General features: G+C 39.2%; 1 non-coding gene across 1 annotated transcript; it reads right to left on the bottom strand.

The window, feature by feature from the left end:
* Nucleotides 1-22667: 22667 nt before the first annotated feature.
* On the bottom strand, nt 22668-22774 carry LOC118979381 (U6 spliceosomal RNA). The gene has a single exon (XR_005064899.1). It is a non-coding gene; the product is annotated as a U6 spliceosomal RNA (small nuclear RNA).
* Nucleotides 22775-23762: the final 988 nt, after the last annotated feature.

Below are 23762 nucleotides of genomic sequence, written 5' to 3'. Positions count from 1 at the left end.
CATGGATATGGGCAATTGGATAGGGATTTACTGTGGGGTTGGGGGTAGTTAGGACAGGAGAAATATTGGTAACTGTAATACAACAATAAAAAAATAATTATCAACTTTTACTTTTATTTTAAATTTCATGTATATCTCTTATTTTATTTCATTATCCCCTGTATATGTATGCATATTTAAAAGAATATATTTACACTTATTGTATGAGAAATGTATAGTACATCTTGTATTATCTTGTTTCATGCTTTATATATTTTATAATTCATGACCATTACTTTTTGTTTTTCAGTCTTTTACTATGTGGGAAATATTTTCAAATATTTTTAATCTGGTAATTTTTAAAATATACATTCTATTTTTAGTTATAATAAGAACTAATTCAAGAGTAAATTTAAAAATGCTTCAGTGTGCATTTTACTCTCAGGATGGAAGAAGAATTGTTTACTCTTAGCACTTAAATAAATAAAATGGCGAATTAGCATTCTTTCACTGTCCCTCCTTTTCTTCTCCTTCCTGTTTGCCTGGTGTATATGATGAGTCTAATAATGTTTATAATTATTACTTTTAGGTGCACTATTTATATTCTTTGCCCTCAACCCATTTTAATGTTTGTATTCAATTTTCTAATCAAAATTATGATTAGTTAGACTTAACTCAATATTTATTTGAGTTCTAATATCACTACTTAACTTCTTTTAGTTGCTCAATTTTAGTCTGTTTATTGGTCAATTTTCTCATGTTTTGGAGTATTTGTAAGATAAGTATATAGATGGTGTACCTTATGTGTTTTTCCAATAGCGTATCTTTATTCAGAATTTCATTTTCCCTTTGTAACTTGACATTAATGCCACATTTAGTATTTTTTTTTCATTTGGCCCATGAGGAATTTTATTTTCCGATTACTCATTCTTGAATGATCTGAGGATTTTCAATGCCTGAAGTTTGCAAATATTTGCAAATATAGAGTAATTTGGTCTCATCAATAACCATATAAACACCATCAGGTGTTTTATTTAAAGTTTTATTTATTTTTAAAGTTTTATTTATTTTTCCAATTTTTTCTTTTTCTTTTACTGTTGTTCAAGTACAGTTGTCTTTATTTTCCTTCCACCACTTCCCTCTCTACCCATCCATCCCCACCTCCCACCCTCTATCCTACCCCTCTTTGGCTTTGTTCATGTGTCCTTTATATATGTTCCTTGACAACCCTTCTCCCTTTTGCCCCCATAATTCCCTCCCAACCCCCCTTTGTTACTATCCTTTTGTTCTTAATTTCAGTGTCTCTGGTTATGTTTTGCTTGCTTGTTTTGTTGATTAGGTTCCACTTATAGGTGAGATCATATGGTATTTGTCTCTCACTGCCTGGCTTATTTCACTTAGCATAATGCTCTCCAAGCTGTCACAAAGGGTAGGAACTCCTTCTTTCTTTCTGCTGCATAGTGTTCCATCATGTAAATGTACCACAGTTTTTTTAACTACTCATGCTGATGGGCACTTAGGTTGCTGCCAGCACTTGGCTGTTGAAAATCCAGACCAAAAGTGTAAGGCTGCTTCATTGAAGAGATTCATCTAAATTTTCAATCTTTAATAATCAACGACACAGTATATACCTTTTGAATTGTTGAAAGGTCAGCTTCCCCAGCCTGATTATTCTCTACTGGAATAATTTATTTATAAATAATTTGATAGTCTATATTTCTTTCCTTTTCAGGTGCACACTTAGACTGCCATTTCTCCAAAGTATGCTATTCTTACTATTTTACCATCTCCTCCATTTATCATTGTTAGTGTCCCATACCTACATCTGACTATTTCTTTTTTAAAATATTTTATTTATTTATTTTTACAGAGGGGAAGGGAGGGATAATAAACCCAGTAAAGAGAAAGAAACATCAATATGTGGTTGCCTCTCAAGTGCCCACTACTGGGGACCTGGTCTGCACCCAAGCATGTGCCCTAGCTAGGAATTAAACTGATGACCCTTTGGTTCGCAGTGCAGCACTCAATCCACTAAGCCACACCAGCCAGGGCTGCATCTGACTATTTCTGACCAAACCTCTTGCATTATCAAATGACACAACCCAAATGAATTTTAAAAGGGAAGTGCCAATCAAATACTTTGGTTATACAAAATTACCTTTGCCAAGAGAGAAAGCATTTGGTTCACTATTTAATAGGCTACATGTTGGGAACCACCCTCCCTGGTTTCAGGAGCTGTAAACTTCCCAGGGCTAAGGCTGAGTGAGCAACTTTCAGACCATAAGCCACTAAGGAGACAAAGCTTATCTCCCTGGCAGGAGCATTGCTTCTGCTTCTTTTTTTCATAACTGGCCCCAGTGCTTGATCAGTTAGCCAATGATGAGTAAGATTACCCAAAGGGGGAATGACCTAAGGCAGGCATGATCATGTGGAGGCCCTAGGGAAGGACTTGGGGGCTATGGAGAAAAGGGGTGATGGACCCTTGCCCCTCAGCTTTGTTGAAGCCTGAGTCCTCATTTCTCCTAATTCCTTGGCTATCTTGCCTACTCTGCTCGACTTAAGCTTGAAACAATGACAGAGGGTGGCACAGCCCTGTGCTGGAAAGGGTGGGCTCCCCAGGTGATCAGGCCTGAGAAAGAATATGTAAAATCCTGTGAAGCCTGCTTTGCTAAGAATGCTCTTAGTTGAATGATAAAGGCCTGAGCAGGAAATGAGTTTGTTTTCCAAAGTTTTGTAGCCCTTTAGCTAAAAGACCCTGACTCGGAAGAAGCCCTAATAGCTCTTTGTATGCTATCTACTGTTTGCTCCTTACTGCCTGACAATGGATAATGAGCTGTACCTGTATTCCTGTGTGAATTAAACCCAATAAAAGCCTGTCTAGGCAAGGGTCAGTACGCTTTCCCCTTGAGAGGGTGGCCACCACTATGAGGTGCTCCCCCCTTGAGGGAGTAGCTGTGTGGCCCATTTTCTCCACAGGACTTGGTAGTCCATGTGAATTTGTTTCATATCTCATTCATGACGCTGTGGGCACCGCAGGCCAGTGTATGCATCAGCTACAGTTCCAGAATTCTAGGAAACATAACTCAGTAAGACAGGATAGAAATTTCTCAGCACCTTTCTTCTTTGATCCAGCTTGTCTACCTCAGGCACTATCCAAGCTTTAGTTGGTAGAAATTCCTCCTGGCATCTAGTAAGTCATTAGTCTCTATTCCCAATTTCTAGGACCATTGAAGCTTTTTTGTCTCTCATTCAGTTTTAAAAATTACTTCAATAAAAGTTTTGAAAAGCAAATAAAGTCCCCCTAACTAGCTGCTATCTTACCTGGGAAGTTCATCTTCACAGGGAATGTAATGGCAACTGGGCAAAGAAGTATTTATGTGACAATATCTTAAAGGAAAACTGCCCCCCCCCTTGTTTTTCTTCACAGTAGAGACAACTTATTTACAAAGTAAATTTAAAAAACAAGCAAAATAAGACAATAATTCTATGAATCTGCCCACCGACCATTAAAGGAGACAAGAGTCAGTGCTGGGGAAATCAATCTTCTCACATCCAACATTCCTCAATAAATAAGACTTGCAACAGTTTCTCTAAGAAGCAAGGGTTTGCTAAAAGGTGCTGTTTGTCTAAAATGGAGTGTCAAAGGTTAACATGAGGTAGTAAGGCAAAGATAAAGACACAGGTACTAGACTCTGGCCAAGCAGTTGTTTTCAAATTCTGGCTCTACTGGCAGATAAGCTGTAGGTAGGTCCTTCGGTGAGATGACATATCTACACTTCTGGCACCTTATTTTAAGTATAGGACCTTTATAAGAGGGTAGCTGTAAGGAAAAAATGGCATTATATATGCAAAATGTTAAGAATCTTACCTGGCCTATGATGAGGACCCATTAATGTTATCTATCTTTATTATCCTTGCCTACATTTCTTTAACAGAGATTATATAGACTAGGCAAAACTTACTACTGGATATACCCTTGATCCATATGTGCAGATGAAAAAAAGAGCTGTTAATTCCAGATGATTCTTGTGAGGATGGGGGGGGGGGTGACTTGGGCTAGGGAGGAAGGAGGGTAAATGTTAAGGTATAGGAAGAGCAAATCCAAAGCTAGAAGTCACTGGTCTAACTATTCTCTGAAAAAAGGAATATGGCCTTATTGTTCTTGAAATCACTGTGTTTTCTGTAGCTAGCTTATGGACAGTTATATAACAGACATTAAATAAATACTTGTTAAAGGAATGAATTTGTTTACTAAATGCAATAGGATCAATGTAAGCTTAGAACGATTAGAGAAGACAAGAGGCAGTATGCAAATAGATAAAAGCCTAAGTAGACAATCATAATATTATTGTCCAAAATAATACCTTAGTTTATTTATTCAATAACTTAAATCTTCATATATATATATATATATATATTCAATTTTTAACAAAAATGTCATTTTCAAAATGAAGAAACTGAGAATTAGAAAATATAAGCACAATTGTCCCCCACCCCATATCCATGGATTCACTTTCTGACATTTTAGTTACCCACAGTCTGAAAATATTTTTTACATTTTATCTATTGATAATATCCAACCATCAACATTATTATGGCTCAATGATCCTCCTTCCCATATACAGTCAGGTAAATGTAACCCTAATGCTAGGTTATGATGCCTGGCATTAGGCATGAAGTAAGGTGAGTGCTAAGTCATTCACCTTACTTCATCTCATGACATAGGAATTGTATCACCTCACATTATCACAATAAGAGGGGTAAGTACAGTACAGTAATAGATCTTGAGACAGAGAGACCATATTCATGTAACTTTTATTACAGTTTTTATTATAGGTTTCTCATTTTATTAGTAGTTATTGTTGTTAATCTTTTACTGTGCCTAATTTATAAATTAAACTTTATCACAGTTATGTACATTATATGGAAAAAAACAGTATAAATATTGTTCAGTACTATCCATAGTTTTGAGAATTTACTGGGGGTGTTGTAATGTATCCCCCCAAATGAGGAGACTACTGTAACTTGTTTGGTATCTCTCTGTTAGCCTGTGTCCACCCCACAAAATGAACTGATTGGTCCAGGCTCCTTCTTCTGAGCACACCACTACTCAAATACCTCAGCAAGAGCAAAGTATATTGGGCTTGAGAAAACGGGCGCACGGAGGCTGCTGGCTGTATAAAGCAAATACTTACCTCCTAATATGAGCTAAAGAAAGAAAACGAGGAAGAAAACTGAGGGGGTTATACCTAAAGATTTATAACCCAGGGGCACAAGAAAGAACAAATGGTTGTTTGTGAATCAGTATGGGATGTCTGAGACCTTGCTAGGAACTAAAATAATAAAACATTCAAATATTCTTCTTGCCTTTTTATTAATTTGCTACAAATACCATAACAGTCACCAGGAAAAATATAAATCTGGGTGTTCCTGGGTCATTGCAAAGAAGCAGATGAGAGATAAGAAGAATAGGACTATTATTTCTATTAAGTTTTATTTGCTCCAAATAAAAAGTCAGATATGTTTTTTAAACATGTGAATGTTGCAATGGAACATGCATTATACATGCTAAGTTAATATCCTCTCATAACCTCTCAAATCACTATGAGGATGTCTGATATTTTTGGTTGATGGTTCAAGAAAGAAAGGCCAATTATTCAACTGCTACATGTTTCTGTGAAGGGACGAATATTTGCACTTTAAATGAAATCTTATAAGACTGAGAACACCATAGAAGCACTCTAAGAAGGTATAGGTGAAAAGAAAATAAATGTCCTTCATGTCCCTCACAACTCTTTCCTGAACTGGGCCTATAGTGCAGACACATTCTTGATGGACCAGGAATTAGAGTCTGTGTGGATACCTTGACTAGTGGGGTCATCTGTGCTCTTGGGCCACAAGAGTCCACACAATAGCCCCATGGAAAAATAAACTTCCCTCTGGTCAGAGTTCATGGCAGGGATTTGACAGTGTCACTGCTAGACCTTGTTTGCTCTACAGCCCTCATGCCACACCCGCATGCCTATACACAGCTGCTATTATGGGAGAAATCCTGATAGTTTACTAGGACTCATGCCCAGTTCTTTCTAGGAGAGAATGTTGGGCAGAGTTGGAAATGTCTAGGCCAATGCACGGGGTAGTGCCTAGTCCCTATACTGTCAGTCGATAGGTAGCAGTGGTGCATTACTCCAGTTCTGGGTTAGAAATGACTAAGCTTTTGACTTGGAGTTCTGACCAAGATGGAGGAATAAGTAGAAACTCTTTGCTTCCTCACACAACCAAAAGGAGGATAACAACCAATCTAAAATCAATAAAAAATCGGAAGTGCCAGAAAATAAAAGTACACAAAACTCTGACAACAAGAAATTAAAGGAAAAAAATCAACCAGAACAAGCAGACCTTTAAGAACCCTCAGCACAGGCAAGGACTGCTGGAAAAAAACCTGCACCAAGGGGAATTTGATGTAGGGGAAGCTGGCTGGAGGAGAAACTGAGACCCAGAGCTCACTGTGGACTACAACAGTTGCCACTGTGGGAGAAAATCACAGTCTCACACAAGAGTTTGTTGGAAAGTACACTAGAGAAGAGCAGGTGAGCTGCATTGTTCACTCTCTGGCACCTCTCCCATAGGCAGTGACACAGCACAGCAAAGAGGGTTGCCCTGCTCTGGTGCATACCAAAGGCCCGGCACCCTTTCAATTTAGCAGGTGCACTGAGACAAAAAATATGGCTCAAATGAAAGAACAGCAAAACCTCAGAAAGAAAACTAAGCAATGAGGAGATAGACAACCTATCTGATGGAGAATTTAAAGCCGTAGTAATAAAAATGCTCACAGAACTGATTGAGTTTGGTCAAAAAATGAAGAAAATATGAAAAATACCCCAAATGAAATAAAGCAAAATATTTAGGGAACCAACAGTGACAGGAAGGAAACCAGGACTCAGAGCAACGATTTGGAATGAAAGGAAGAAATAAATGTCCAACTAGAACAGAATGAAGAAAAAAGAATTCAAAAAAGTTAAGAGAGTCTTACAAACCTCTGGGAGAACCTGAAACATTCCAATATTGAAATTATAGGGGTGCCAGAAGGAGAAGAGCAAGAGCAAGGAATTGAAAACTTATTTGAACAAAAAATGAGGAAAAACTTCCCCATTCTGGCAAAGGAAATAGACTTCCAGGAATTCTAGGAAGCCCAGAGAGTCCCCAAGAAGTTGGACAAAAAGAGGAACACACCAAGGCACTTCATCGTTAAGTTACCCAAGATTAAATATAAAGAGAGAATCCTAAAAGCAGCAAGAGGAAAGGAGAGAGTTACCTACAAGGAGTGCCCATAAGACTAAGAGCTGATTTCTCAAACCAAACCTTGCAGGCAAAAGGGGGCTGGAAAGAAGTATTTGAAGTCATGAAAGGCAAGGATGTACATCCAAGATTACTCTATCCAGCAAAGCTTTCATTTAGAATGTAAAGGCAGATAAAGTGCTTCCCAGATAGGGTCAAGTTCAAGGAGTTCATCATCACCAAGCCATTGTTATATGAAATGTTAAAGGGACTTATCTAAGAAAAAGAAGTTGATCAAAACTATAAACAGTAAAATAACAAGCTTACTAATATCAACAATTGAATCTAAAAGAAAAGAAAAACAGCAAAAATAAAAACTAAGCAATCAACTAGAATAAGAATAGAATTAGAGAAATGGAGATCACATGGAGGGATTTCAGTGGGGAGGAGGGAGGGAGGATGGGGAGGAAAAGTTACAGGGAAGAGGAAGCATAATTGGTAGGTATAAAATAGATGGGGATGTTATAGATTCAGACTCAGGATAACAGACTATTACTAAATGGACACACCCTTGTGCTCCAGGGATCCCCCACCCTGTACTAGGTTTGCCTTACCTGCCACCAGAAAATGATGTCTCTCAACACCAGAGATTGATGAAAAGGACAGGAATTATTTATTTAAAGAGTTATACAGACTTCAGAGTAATGACTTAATATCTCCATTGAGATCCCAAAGTCCTTTAGAATACCCACAAGCACACAGTCCTTCCTTCCCCCTCTGCCCAGTTCAGGGTAACCATATTTCAGAAAAAGAAATAGAAGTCCATGGTTCTTCTCTGCCCAAGCCATGTGGTCCCCAAAAGACCCTCAGTTTCTCTTTGCCCAAGCAGAGTGATCCCAAATGGATGCCACAGGGCTGCAATGCCTGGGTTTAAATCCCTGTGCCAATCTTCTTCTGCTGTCCCACTTCTGACTCCTCCCACAATTATCCACAGCTGTCAGCATTCCCATACTTTTCCAGCTTGACTGGGCTGCCACAGTAAGTCCGGGCATGTGTGACTCTGTGGTGTGGAGCCAGTTATCCCCAAGCTCTTACCAGAGGAAGTTGCCTCCCATTTACAACATGGGTTGAAGTCACTCCCACCCCCCTGACTCAAAGCATGGCCACAGATGTTTAACATATCTATGAAACCAATTAAAGGTTATAGATACATTAAATGACCATTCTAGAGGTTAGCCATAAAACTGTTGTTATTCAAAACAACTCTCAATGGCTCTGCTCCATGTGTCCCATCCCCCAGCTCAGACTTGGGGTGAGGACATCATTCATATATATATATATATATATTTCTAATATTTCCTGTACACCAAGTTCTGGATCCCATTTCAAATCCCTATTTGACACCCCCCCCCCCCTTGGCTGCACCCTATTACAGGGAGAGATAAAAATAGTAGAAGAAACAGAGGACTCAAAATAAACTTATATTTACAACCCACAGACATGAACAAAGTGGGGGGGTGGAATGCTGGAAGGTTGGGGCATACAGGGCAAAGGGAGAATAAAGGGGGAAAATTGGGAAAACTACAATAGCATATAATTAATAAAATAAATTTAAAAAATAAATAAATGGCTAGGCCTTCACCTCCTGCCATACTGGTTTGTGGGTGGAAGAGAAAAAAGAAGATTCAGGAAATGATAGACTCTAATGCTCAGACCCATGTGTTTCACAGGACATAAGACTGGAACAACCTGGAAATAACATTTCACAAAGCTGGGCAGCCAAGCTCTAGGAGGTTACAACATGAAGGTGCCCTAGGGTCTCTCCATCAAGGTGGTTTCTCTCCCTCAGAAAGAGGGCTGGCAGAGTTCAGGTCCAGGACAAGCCAATAAGAAAGGGAGGGTGCAGAGAGAGAGAGGGCTGCAGCCAGTCCACCTTAAGAAATTTGAATGTGGACAAAAATCAATGTTATTAGAATTATCCAAGTCACATGCCAGCAATAAAGATTGCCAGATCCCAACCTAGGTCACTGAAGCAGAATATTTGAAATGTCAATCAGTGGTCATTGGAGCCAATTCAATACCATCAGGAATCACAGGTTTGGGGTGCAGTGAAAAAAGAAGCTTTATTTAGTGCAAAAATTTTAATTTTAATGCAGCATGGCTGACAGAACACCACATCTGTGGAGCAGCTCAATAATGTTATAATTTAATTATGAAAGAGCTTGGCTATAAGGTGGCCCTTGGATGAGACCCCTCTCTGGCTATACAGCTCTGCTCTGGCTCTGACTGCTCTATGCTGCTCCAGTGAGATGTCTTAGGTGTTTCAGCTCATCTGTGGAAGCTGCAGTCTTTGCTGAAAAGGGAAAAAGCACATCCCCAGCTAGAGGGAAGCTAATTTGTACATAGAAAAGCCCCTGTCTCTGGTCTCTAACTTATCCATCCTCATGCAAGTTAGGAATCTAAATCTTCCCAATTTGATTGGTCCAAAAAGCACTATCCTGATAGGTCAGAATGAAGCTGCTCTGATTGGTCAATGAACATGCTGATGAGGATACAAATGCACGACTCCGGCTGGATGGGAAAAGTTTCAGTTCTGTTGAAGATAGAATTCTAGAAACTCCTGTAGATGGGTTGGCTCACAGGCAGAAACACAGTGCAAGAGGCAGACATTTCAGTGAAAGCATCTCCCCTGGAAAGCTGCTTGTATGACAGGCCACTATGTAGAAAAGGCTGGTAGGATCTGTTCTTGATAAGTAGCTTTCTCAGGGTCCACAGGTGGTTAGTCTGATTTTAACAGCAAAGGCCAGAAAAAGAAGGAAAGACTGAACCAAACCTTTCTCAACAGAGGTTTTCTTTATTTCCCCAGCATTTGCTCAGGCCACTGCCTCTAACACTGTCTCCAGGGCCTAGAGTACATAGGACAAAATTACTTCAAAACTAAGAATATATTAAATTTAGTACAATACTCATTATCCCTAGAGCTAATCCTTATAATCCTACCCACTGTGCCCAGGGGCCCTTAATCATTAGTTCATTCCTACATGGGCCAAGAGCTCCAGCTCCTCATGATCGCAAGACAGGGCTTCTAGCTCAAACCGGGACCTGGGCCAAATCCCCATCTCCTGCCTCAGCCTGGTCTTTCCCAGCTTCCTGGGGCTAAAGCTTCTGTGAGGCCCAACTGCTGGCTGTATCTGGTGCAACTAAGAATAGGATTACAGGCTCAGGCAACTTCCACTCTGATGAGTTCAGAAAAATTAATCCATCTTCTGGTGTAGCTCAGAAATTTTCTTGTAATATGTTGAGGATCTCCTAGCTGTGGTGCCTACAGTGTCAGGCCCATGAGAAACATGCAATCAAAAGTCACTTAATGAACACAACTTGTGATTCTTTAAGTCACAAACCACCTCTCTTCACCCCACAGCAGCGAATTAATGCCTGGGAAGGTCATCTGCCCTGCCCTCCTACAACCTGTCCAGTCATAAGTTTGCTCTAGGACAGACAACTATTTGTTAAGAAACTGAGAAAGTTTTTATTCTTCTCAGAACTGGTTTTTGCTCCATGTGTTCCCAGTTCCTAGATAGAGGTGGTACAGCACAAAGCAAGATCAGCAAACATTTTCTGTAAAGAGTCAGAGTAAAAATCTTATTCAGACTTTTATAGTATCAATCTCAAGGGCTTAGCTTGGCCACTGCAGTGAGAAGGTAGCTGTAATCAAATGAACTTTAGTAAATAAATGAGTATCTATATTCCAATAAATACTCAACACAAAAACAGGTGGTGATCTGGACTTGGCCCACAGCCATAGTTTGCCAGCCCTTAGCATAGAGGTTAAGAATAAAAGCTCCAAAGATAGATGATTGGGTTTATATTTGACCTTCAACAGTTTTCTGTCTGTGCAGCATTAAGCAAATCAACTTCCCTAAGATATACTACCAATATCAACTTCATGCTCTTCTTAAAAGGCTTCAGCGAAGATTCATGCACATAAAATGCTTTAAGAGGGTTGTAAGCACATAGTAAATAATCAAAGGCTGATTATTCTCACTATGGCCCCAGAGTGCAAAAATTCTGCTAGCACTGTCAGCAATGGACAGTTTCCTTCAGCTGCTGCCTTTAGGGCTTTATGGACTTGCCTATGCCCAGTCCACACCTGAGTTTGCTTCACTGTCCAAACATTGATTGCTCACTACCCCATGGGGAGCCAGACTCTGTGACTGGGTTGCATGCTGTAATCCACTCTCACACACTACTAAGCAGGGATCCTCCCAGTCCACATGTTCCCTACCTTCCCAAGACTGCCACTTAGTCCCATTGTGACTCAAGCATCAACCTCTGTCCTTTTGACAGCCTGGATGAGCTAATAGGACTGGATGGGTCATGACACCATCTTCCAATAACAGTGCTGGCCTGTAATGTTCTAATAAAATAACCAGTGCTTTGCAAAGGGGAAAAATGTCCCCTGGCCAATTAAGTTTTGGAAACAAATGGCTAAAGACAGTCTAAAATGTTTGTTTCCTCAGCATAATGCTCTCCAGTTCCATTCATGATGTTGCAAAAGGTAGAAGCTCCTTCTTCCTTTCTGCAGCATAGAATTCCATTGTGTAAATGTACCATAGCTTTTTGATCCAGTCATTTACCGATGGGCATCTAGGTTGCTTACAAATATGATCTTGCCTTTAACAGAAATCTGAACAACAAAACAAACAAGCAAGCAAAATATGACCAATGACACTCAAATACAGAACAGGCTGACAGGGTCCAGAGGGGAGAGGGGAGAGAATCGTAGGGGAAAAGGGGAGGGACTCACATGAATAAGCATAAAGGACACATGGAAAATAATTAAGGTGGGGGGCAGAAAAGGGAGGAAGGTGGGGAGCACTGGGGGTGGGCAGGGCTGGGAATATAAAACAGAAAACTGTACTCGAATAAGAATTAAATAAAATTAAAATTAAAATTAAAAAAATAAAATGTTTGTTTCCTACAGAACTACTTTATCTGGCTTTTTATAAGCTAATCTGTATTGTTTAGCTTTAAGAGAGGAATCTAAGCACTCTGCAGCATTTCCAAAATTTATTTCTATATAGAAAATCTTTCAAAGCTCATCACACAGGGTCAAAATTTTTAGGACAGATTTTGGGAAATGCACTTTCGAGAAAGGGCTATTCTGCTCTGAGTTGATTGACAGCAAAGTTTAATAGTGTATGCATTGTAGAGGAATCTTTGAAATTCTTCCTTTTTGTTATAGTGTCTTCATTTCTCATGAAAACTTTCTCAGCACAGTTGTACTATGGGCACTGCCTGCCTGTCTCTCTCTGGGAGGGAGAATTTCCTAAGCATAAGGGCTTGTCCCCTTTTTAGCCAGACCAGCCCAATCTGTAAAGAATTCTCTTAGTTACTGAGATCTAATGGTCTTTCCTTCCTGAAGACACCCTAGTCACCACAGTCAACTCGTATCTTTCCAAATGTTCTCCTCTTTGACTCTTAAAAGAAGTTTAAAGTGGCCCACAACTCATGTCAAGTGGACTGGCCTACAGTCTTCTATGTATTGCCTTGAGTTCCTTTATAAAATTATGGCTTTATTGGTCTTACCACATCTTCTCAGGGGCCTTTTCTAAACTCAGTGAACCTCTTTAAACATTCTGGGCCTTCTCCTGTTTCCCTCAACCCCCTCTCTGTAGTGAATTAATGTAAAAGCGTCAAAGCTAAGGCAGAAGATTATCACATTTTCACTATCAGCTATAGGCTAGGAGGATGGGACAAATGTGACTTTGACCACAGAAGCTCTCTTAAAACTCCTGGCATTACCAGCACAAAGGAAAGAGGCAGTTGGAATGAAAGTGGTAGTTTAAAAGATCTCATTCTTTCATTCTAAAAATATTTTTGGATATTTATGTGTTTATAAATCATGCCCTTTTTATTTTATTTTAGAATTTCAAACTTTTTGTTAAAAATGCACATTTTTATGTTGATATAATAATGGTGGGTAATGGATTTTATACTTTGGATTTCTCAATGGGAAACCTTTAAGTGTGATTCTGGTTTTATGGTATTTTCCCCCATTAAGGAAAACCATACCCCTTATTTGCTATTCTGTCTGAAGTTTGCACCATCCATACTCCAGCTAGAGCCTGGTAGCACTAACCTGAGAGGCACTCTGGAAATACCAAAACTTTGAAGAATCCAAGCATTACTGTTTGTATTTTTCATCCCCATCTGTGTCCACAGCCTAAGCCTTATTGTCAAGGTAGAGTCCCTCTCATTTTGTCTGAGAGAGGCAGAGCTAAGACCCTTATTCCAAAGGTCACCCTACTCCTGCTGCTGAGGCTGATACTTGTTCATTGACAAGATACTTTTATGTTTCCCTCCTTTTTTTCTTTATTACACATCAGTGGTAAAAGAATTCACAATCAAACAATGCCTGAGGAGTAACTTGAAATTTCCTGATGAAAGGTGACACTGAGATACTTATTATTATTGCTCCAAAGAAAGGAAATAAGAGCTGTTGGTTTATCTAATTTCCTTGAGTAGGCCCAGGTTCTGTAATTATCTTGGTTTAGGGTACTTGCTAAGAAAATTGCATCGGACAGCCATATTGCCCCACAGAGTTTCACAACATGCTCCTGGAGCACTCATTCAAGCAGAGCTGCTGTGAGGCAGCTCATGAGAGGGTCAGCTAATGTTCATGAGAGGGTCAGGCCAGTTTTGTAATCCATGAAAATCAACTTTAATAGAAAAATCTACAAACCCATGAGGTAATTTGTTCCAGTTCTTCCCTGTAGTCCCAGGACTATGCAGAGGATCTTTCCTAAGCTGGGGCAGAGGCTCTGAAAAGATGATCTTGGAAAGCATAAGGTGTGTTTATTCACTCAGGGCCTCTAACTTATCTTTCTTCTTTTTTAAAAAAACTGCTTTCCATGAAGAGGCTTTAGCCTCTTCATTTTTAACATGAGAAAGTTGATGAAGTTTATGGTTTCTGGACTGCTTCTCTCAGGCATCAATTTCTTCAGGGGATGTCTGTAAGCCACTCCACAGGCCAGGAGGAAGCCTACTGAGATAGTGTCTTGGATCTCAACAGATCCACTCTACTATCCATGCGTACTCGCTTATGAGATTTACTCAGAGTTTTAAAAGCTTTCTTCTTCTGAAAATGACCAGGTTAAAATATTACTAAGACTTCTTTGCTCGTATTACCCTTCAATTGCTATTCCAAGCACATCCCATTCAGAGACTCACACTGATGACCGGCTATCCACACCCATGTTTTCTCACATTTACCCAACTCTCAGTAAAGAATATTGGGCTGTATTTATGGCAATGAAATACAGGTATATTTTTTAATCTAGTTATTCAGTGGAAATAGAATCCCATCTTTTATGGTTTGGGTTGCCAGTAGTATTTGTTGGCATATTTCCCCCTATCTTCTTTTCTCCTGTCCTTGTACCTTTAGAGGTCACTTGCTGCCAGTCCAGCAAGGATTCTGACCAGTCACTCAACCTCAAGGCAGAAATCACTGGCCAAACGAAGCTACCACATGTGTTCTTAAAGCATGTTCACACATTTTAGTGTCATTATGAGTTTGCTTTTTTCTTAAAGGGATTGCCTTTATACACAGCCTGTGTGTACCTCCCCTTTCTGTGGTTTCCTCTGTTGGCAGTTGTGCAGGAGGATGAGCCCATGAAGCCCAGTGCTCACCCACCTGTGCAGACACTTCTAGAGGAACACAGGAGGCTCAGTCTGTAACCGGAATTCATGTCCTCTCCTTCCTGTTGCTTAACATCCACCTTTTCCAGTGCCTCACAGGCCACTCCCTAAAAGCTCTCTCTAGATGTGAAAGAGTTGAGATATGCATAGCCTCCTTTGTCTTCCTGGGAGCCTGCTCACCTCTGTCAGACCAGCCTGTGTGGACAGGGCAGAGTGTCTGGAAGGATTGCATGATGTCCCATGTCTTTGTAATCTCCCTCCTCCCCCAAGCAACCATCAGTAACAGGACTTTGGTGCTGTTCAGAGATCTTTCACAGAAACTTTCTTCCCCTGCCTGTTTTGAACCATTACTTGCTTTATGCTATCAAAGCCACCTTGGACACAGATGTTTCATCTCTGACCTAGGAATTCTCTGGCCATAAAATTCCTTTTTTCTCTGAGGCCTTAAAGGAACCTGGGGTAGGGCAGAGGGTGCTGCTCTCTCCATTTCTCTCACTGCACTTTGCCACATCTAACCACTGGGGGCGCAGGCAGGCATGATCCATGGTTCTGCCAGCTCTGCAGAGGTTTCTCTGGACAGTCAGGAAGGATCAGGAAATAACCTCATTACTGCTGCTCCTGGAAGAGATACCGCTTCCTAAGAAGCTGTCTCCTTCTGTCCTTCCCCCACTAAAACAGTAATGCACCCTCCCAAGCTGCATACCGCCACCCTGACCACATTCTCCAAGGCCACATTTGACCAGGCCCTTAGAGAAAGACTTTTTTTTTTAAGTTTTTTTTAAGTTTAAGGTGTGTCTTAAACTTCACTTGGGCTAGAGCCCCACACAATTTATGGGCTCTCCCTGGCTGAAATCTATACAAGGAAGCTATTAGTTAAGATGCTTCAATACCACAGTCTGACCCCACATTTTCTTGCCTTCCTCTCTTTCCCCAGCTCCAGGCCTCATAGATTTCTCCTCTGAACTCAGGGGCTAAGACGACAATTTTCCTCTCTGATTTCTTTTACACAGCCTATGGCTGTGGAGAGTCTGAGCAGCATGTGGCTTTGGCCAGTCTGTAGAGATCTGGAATCCAAACAGTCTTTCAAGAGTTGTGACTGCAAGAACTGTGGATGCCAATGTTTTCTATTATTAGTAGTTCCAACTTTCCCATCTGGCTGTTTTCAGAATGAAAGCTGGAGATTATTGTCAGCATTAATTAAAATCAGGTGTACTTTTCTTCTACCCTATTTTGCCCCATTGGTTTCTCATATAGGGAGAAATCCTGAAAATGCATGTCCTTTGAAATGTGGCACATAAATCCTTGCTGCTAGTGAGAGTAGCTGTCAGGACATGGGGCTGTTCCTCTCTGGATCTGGTAAACCTAGAATTCACCAAGCTTTCTCAGGTTTAGAGGTTTGCCTGAAACCCTTGAATCTTCAGGACAGGAAATGTCGAAAGAATCCTTTTTCTTCCAAGAGTTCTATCAATTTCTGCTTCTAGTGTAACCAGAACTAGCTTAAAAACAGTTTGTGGAATGTCTGTCTTCAGGGTCCAGCTATACGAGGGCGGTCAAAAATGCTAAAAAAAGAAAGCCAAGTGTATGAAGCAGTGTTACCCATGTTACTTCTAGTCTCTATCTGATTATCTTTCCTCATGTCCCAGATTTCATATCTTCTCCTTGTCTCCTTGCCCTATGCTAGTCAAAAACATTACCTCATTTGGAAATATTTTCTTTCCTTTCATCTTTGTCCCTATATGCACATCAACATATATTCTGCTTTTCTTATAGTTTCTGGAAGACTCTTTTAATTACTCACCTCAGGTTCATTTTTCTCTACAAACTCTCCACAAATATTAATTTTCAGAATTAATTAAATATCAGGATGATTCTTCTTTCATAAAAACATTTACATTAATTCAGATAAACCATTCTACTATTTTAGTTATACTTTTTAAAAGTATTTTAATTGATTATGATATTAGTTTTCCCAATTTTTCCTTTTTATCCTCCCTCCACCCTGCCCCCCAACCCTCCAGCACCCCCTCTTAGTCATGCCCATGAGTTGTACATATAAGTTCTTTGAGTCCTCTATTTCCATACCATTTTATCTCTCCCTGTATATTTTATGCCTACTAATTATGCTTCTTCTTCCCTGTGCCTTCTCCCTCATTCCTCCCTTCCCCCTCCCCACTGAAATCCCTCCATGTGATCTCCATTTCTCTAATTCTATTCTTATTCTAGTTGATTGCTTAGTTTTTATTTTTGCTGTTTTTCTTTTCTTTTAGATTCAATTGTTGATATTAGTAAGCTTGTTATTTTACTGTTTATAGTTTTGATCAACTTCTTTTTCTTAGATAAGTCCCTTTAACATTTCATATAACAATGGCTTGGTGATGATGAACTCCTTGAACTTGACCCTATCTGGGAAGCACTTTATCTGCCTTTCCATTCTAAATGAAAGCTTTGCTGGATAGAGTAATCTTGGATGTACATCCTTGCCTTTCATGACTTCAAATACTTCTTTCCAGCCCCCTTTTGCCTGCAAGGTTTGGTTTGAGAAATCAGCTCTTAGTCTTATGGGCACTCCTTGTAGGTAACTCTCTCCTTTCCTCTTGCTGCTTTTAGGATTCTCTCTTTATATTTAATCTTGGGTAACTTAACGATGAAGTGCCTTGGTGTGTTCCTCTTTTTGTCCAACTTCTTGGGGACTCTCTGGGCTTCCTAGACTTCCTGGAAGTCTATTTCCTTTGCCAGAATGGGGAAGTTTTTCCTCGTTTTTTGTTCAAATAAGTTTTCAATTCCTTGCTCTTGCTCTTCTCCTTCTGGCACCCCTATAATTTCAATATTGGAATGTTTCAGGTTCTCCCAGAGGTTTGTAAGACTCTCTTAACTTTTTTGAATTCTTTTTTCTTCATTCTGTTCTAGTTGGACGTTTATTTCTTCCTTTCATGCCAAATCGTTGCTTGAGTCCTGGTTTCCTTCCTGTCACTGTTGGTTCCCTAAATATTTTGCTTTATTTCATTTGGGGTATTTTTCATATTTTCTTCATTTTTTGACCAAACTCAGTCAGTTCTGTGAGCATTTTTATTACTACGGCTTTAAATTCTCCATCAGATAGGTTGTCTATCTCCTCATTGCTTAGCTCTCTTTCTGAGGTTTTGCCCTGTTCTTTCATTTGGGTCATATTTCTTTGTCTTGGCACACCAGTCTTGTTGTTCTGGTTAATTTTTTTCCTTAATTCCTTTTTTGTCAGAGTTCCATTCAGCTTGATTTGTTGGTGCTTCTGGTTGTTTATTGATTTCAGATTGGTTGTTATCCTCCTTTTGGTTGTGCAAGGGAATGAAGGGTTTCTACCTATGCCTCCACCTTGGCCAGAGCTCAATGTAGTTATTCTTTTTAATAGCTCTGCTTTTTAAACCATGGTCCCAACATTACTAATTGGATGATCCTGAATAAGCAGCTTAAGCCTATGTAACCAATGTTATCTCTTCCACTAAATACAGATACTAGATCTTCACAGTCTTCCTAAGTAAATTAAGGAAGATAACAATTCAGCATTGGTTCTCACTTAGTGCATATAGTGAAAACTCCACGATACAGAATTAGATATATATTTTTTTAAAAAACGTGATACAGTGAAGCTGCAATAAGTGAACTACGATATAGGGAGGGATGACTATACCACCCATTTTTTAAATTATGGAACCCAGTCTTTGTAGGTTTCTTGTCTTACCGCACCAGGTTGCCCTGTGTTTGTTATCCCCAGGCAATTGCAATACAAAGTTCCAGTGTTTGAAAAAGAAATCAATTAACTTTGACATTTTGCCCCTCCCCATCTTCCCCTGTCATACTACCCACAAGAGTAATCTTGGGGGAAAAAGCACAGGAGAGAGTTGGCAACTTTGTAAAAGCTGGGTCGAGTATGACTTATTTAGTTAATAAAAACTGAATGGAGGTATTTACCACAACTACATTTGTGTGCTGTTAATTTGGCCCTGGCCATAACATGCTATAATTTGCTGCTCCCAAATCACTCATCTCCTCCAGATCTACTGTCATGCTGGGCCTGTCTAATTCTATTCTTCCCTGGCTTCCTTACCTCAGTTGCCTGGAGACCTTCAAAGGTGGTTATTAACAACTCCCTCTTAACTCCCTCAGCCATACTTTAAATGAATTCTCATGCTGCATTTTATCAGTTCAGTAGAGTGAATGAAGTTTTCGACAGCCAATTTATTTCCTTGATATATTTTAGATGTCTCTTCAGACAAAGCACTGGGTTAGTCCTGTTGGTTGTCTTGAATTGGATATGAGGTGAGAACACTTTCACAACACCACTATTGATACATGTATCAGTGTATTTGCATGTATGCATGGAGATCAACAAACCTCTGCTCTTAATTTTCTACTTCAACTCAATGGGTGTGCTGAGATTCATAAATGAGACAATTATGAATGTGGTCACAACCACGTAGGTCTGTTTAAAATCAATCTCATCCCTGTCCTTGTGAATGTACAGAAATCATCCATTACAAGAAAAATTATAGGAAATATTTTATATAGAGAAATGGTTTAATCAAGCACTCAATTTTCCAGATTTTAAATGCTTTCATAAAGCATTTTTAAATCAGAAAGTACTAATTTTTTTTCCTTAAGATCTAAACTTTTGAATAATGTTTTCACCTCAGTCCTTTTCCCAGACATAGAACTTAGGAGATAGTAGCGTATGTTGCAGATACTCTGAGGCCAGCAGGACTCAAAGGAAAAATCACAGAATCAATGGACACAAAATTTTGAGTATAATTGTTATCATTTCCTATTTATCATATCATAGCTAATGCACAGGGAAAGCCACAGTCGTCATTGAAAAACTGTGTTATCAGTAAAGCCCTGAAACCCCCAAGTATGATGGCCACCTCAGGGTGGTACCCCTGCACCATTGATTCAGGTGTAACTTAGTATCAAACTCATAACTCAATCCTTGCCCTGTTACTAAGTTTAGGACATCAGAGTGTGGCCTAATCACCTGGGGCTTCCATTTATCTATACATACAGTAGGCTAATAGCTACTTCAATGATTCAGTAAGATAGTTGGTATAAAACTTTTAGCACAGTTTTGAAGCTTGGCATACAGAACATGCTTCAAAAGTGGTAGCTTTATTATTATAGTCTCAAACTAAATAGCAGCCATGAACTCCACTTTGGAATCCATTGACTCTTCTCTTGCCAGAGGTTACTTCTGTCTATTCTAGTCTCTGGTCTATACTATTACAGCAGTTTCCTATGCTTGTATAATCAATGGCCAAAAATTGAGTAACTTAAAACAACTGTATTTATTTTCTCACAGTTTATATAAATCAGGTGTCTGGGCATAATCTAACTGGGCCTTCTATTTAGCCTTCCGGAAGTAAGGCGTTGGCCAGGATCTTTTCTCACCTGCACACCCTAAGGTCAAAAAGCCTGAAATGGTTCTCACTGGGCTATTATCAATGTGTTGGCAAACCTTCATTTCTTCTGGAAGCCCTGGGAGAGAATTTGTTTTCTTGCTCTTTTGAGCTTTGAGAGAACTTCTCACAATCTTTTTGTCCCAGCTACATCACTCTGTCTTCAAAGCCAGCAACTGTGAGTTGAGTCCTTATATTATATCACTCTGACTTTTTCTGCCTCTCTCTTCTAAATTTAAGTATTCTTTTGATTATATTGGGCTACCTGGATAATCCAAAATAATTTCTTTATTTTAAGGACAGCTCATTAATAACCTTAATTCTATTTGCAAACTTAACTCATCTCTACTGTGTAGGTAACATAACCATAGTTTAGAGGTGTTAGAATGTGGACATCATTAAGGGACATTATTCTGCTTATCATACAAACTGAATTAGACATGAGTTCAGCTACCTCTCATTTAACAATTTAACGAGCCCTCCAAATAATTTTAATGTACACTCAAAATTGAAAGCAACTGGTCTGCATCGGCAGGGTCTGAAACAATTAATTTATAAGACACAGGTGTCAACACCTGGTCAGTTGCAAGAGTTAGGACAAAAAGGGTTATTATAGTGGTTAAGCTGTGTTACAGAAATATTATAAAATTTTGCAGGTATAAGCAATAGGAATTCTTTTTTTGGTTAGAGTTTCTAAAATCTGCACTCTATCCATCAAAAAATTAGGAGAAAGGTAAATCTTACCATTCTGTCAAAGAGAATGTGAACCATGAATTAATGCAAGCAGTGTACCTCAGAATCCTTTGTAATTGGTAATAAAATACCACAGGTAAGTAATGAGGAGGTGGTTCCAATATTTTGAGTCCAAGCAGTTCAGGATTCAAAATACTGTTCATAAGTTAGAGAGTGGTATATTGATCGGATAGAAATGTTCACTTTGGTGGTACCTGGCCACATTGTTGTCAAGTATGTTCTGATAATGTGATTTGAAGCATGTAGGTCACATTTAATGCTACATGCAGTTTGTTACATACTATAAGAGCTAAATAGCCAAAAATAAATGACGTCACCTTTTTTCTTTCTAAGATTATGACTTTCTTTCTCATTGGCCCAAGGTAGTTGTTTGGTTGGGAGGATGAGGAAAACATAGAAGGAGAAGCAAAATTAGGATTGGTTACAAAATTAATTCAAACTTTGAGCTCTGGTCCTTACAGATACAGATTAGACAAGATTTCTTTCCACTTTTCACTCATCAGTGTCAACCACTGAGGACTCTGGACCTAAATTTATTTGTGGGGAAAGAAGTACCTGTTTTTCATCAAAGTCTAGAAAAAGGGAGGAATCAACCAAAGTCAGTTGTTCTCAAACATTACCTATATCAAAATAACCAGAACAGCCTGTTAAACTATAGAGCCCTAGGTCCTACCCTCAAGAGATTCTGTCTCAGGAAAGCCTGGCATTGCTCCTCCCTGGACTATTTTTTTAATTTAAATGTTACTGTTTATGCTGTTACAGTTGTCCCTATATTTTCCCCTTTCTCCACCTCCACCTAGACCTCACAGTCCTTTAGACCATTGTCCATGTCTATGGATCATGTACATACATTCTTTGGCTACTATATTCCCTATGCTGTATTTTACATGACTGTTCTATAACAACCAATTTGTATTTATTTTTAATTTTATTGTTCAATTACAGTAAAATACAGCATTTACTCCTCACCACTCACCTTATCGCAGCAAAACCCTTCTCCCTCTTTTGCTTCTACCCTCCCTTGGCTTTGTTCATGTGTTCTTTATAGTAGTTCCTGAAAACCCTTCCCCCTTACCCCTCATTTTCCCCTCCCATCTCCCCTCTGGTTACTTCCAGGTTCTTCTTAATTTCAATGTCTCTGGTTATATTTTGTTTGCTTGTTCATTTTGTTCATTAGGTTCCACTTAAAGGTGATGTCATATGGTATTTGTCCTCACTTCCTGGCTTATTTCACTTAGCATAATGCTTTCCAGTTCCATTCATGCTCTTGCAAAGGGTAGGGGCTCCTTCTTTCTCTCTTCTGTGTAGTATTCCATTTCGTAAATGTACCATAGTTTTGGGGGTTTTTTTGTATCCATTCATTTACTGAGGGGCAATTAGGTTGCTTCCATCACTTGGCTATTGTAAATTGTACTATTATAAACACTGGGGTGCATGGGTTTTTATAGATTTTTTATAGGTTTTTATAGGTGTTTCAGGGTTCTTAGGATATAATCTCAGCAGTGGAATTTCCAGGGCAAAAGTCAATTCCATAAAAACATGGAATGCTTCATGAATTTGCATGTCATACTTTTGCAGGGGCCATGCTAATCTTCTCTTTATCCTTCCAATTTTAGTATATGTGCTGCCAAAGTGAGCACCAACTTGTATTTCTTGATGCTTTCATCTTTTTCCCACGTGCCCCCAAACCCCCTCCATCTGGCAAGCATAAAAATGTTCTCTGGCCCTGGCTGGTGTAGCTCAGTGGATTGAGCACAGGCCTGCGAACCACAGGATCATGGTTCGATCCCCAGTCAGGGCACATGCCTGGGTTGCAGGCCATTTCCCAGCAGGGGACACATGAGAGGCAACCATACATTGATATTTCTCTCCTTCTCTCTTTCCCTTCCCCTCTGAAGATAAATAAATAAAATTAAAAAAAAATGTTCTCTGTATCTGTGATTATTTATTTTCTGCTTGTTTATTTTTTAGATCCAATTATTGATAGACATGCGTTTATTGCCATTTTATAGTTCATAATTTTAATCTTGTTACAGTAGACCCTTTAACATTTCATATAATGAAATTTCACCACTGTTCTGGTGGTGATCCAACTCTTTTAGCTTTTTTTTTTTCGTATGGGAAGCTCTTTATCTGTTCTTTGATTCTACATGATAGCTTTACTGGGTAAAGTGATATTTCTTATAGGATCATGCTTTTCATCACCAAATATTTCTTGTCAATCCCTTCAAACCTGGAAAATTTCTTTTGAGAAATCAGCTGACAGTCTTACAAGAGATCCCTTGTAGGTAACTAACTGCTTTTAAATTGCTGCTTTTAATATTCTCTCTTTGTCTTTAATGTTTGGCACTTTAATTATGATGTGTCTTGCTGTGGGCCTTTTGGGGTTACTCTTGTTTGGGATTCTCTGTACTTCCTGGACTTATATGTCTATTTCTTTCACCAAGTTGTGGAAGTTTTCTGTCATTATTTTTTTTTCAAATTGGTTTTTAATTTCATGCTCTGTCATCTTGCTGTCCTGATTGGTCCAGGTTTTTTGGTTTTGTTTTGTTTTGTTTTTTGTTTTTTCCCCTATATTCCAAATCACTTATTTGATTCTTGGCTTCATCTGTGCTACTGTTGATTTTC

Source organism: Sturnira hondurensis, unplaced genomic scaffold (genome assembly GCF_014824575.4).
Source record: "Sturnira hondurensis isolate 20B ecotype Veracruz unplaced genomic scaffold, ASM1482457v3 Scaffold0022305, whole genome shotgun sequence".
Classification (NCBI taxonomy): domain Eukaryota; kingdom Metazoa; phylum Chordata; class Mammalia; order Chiroptera; family Phyllostomidae; genus Sturnira; species Sturnira hondurensis.
The sequence above is the reverse complement of the archived record's forward strand: the minus strand, read 5'-3'. Positions and strand labels throughout refer to the sequence as shown.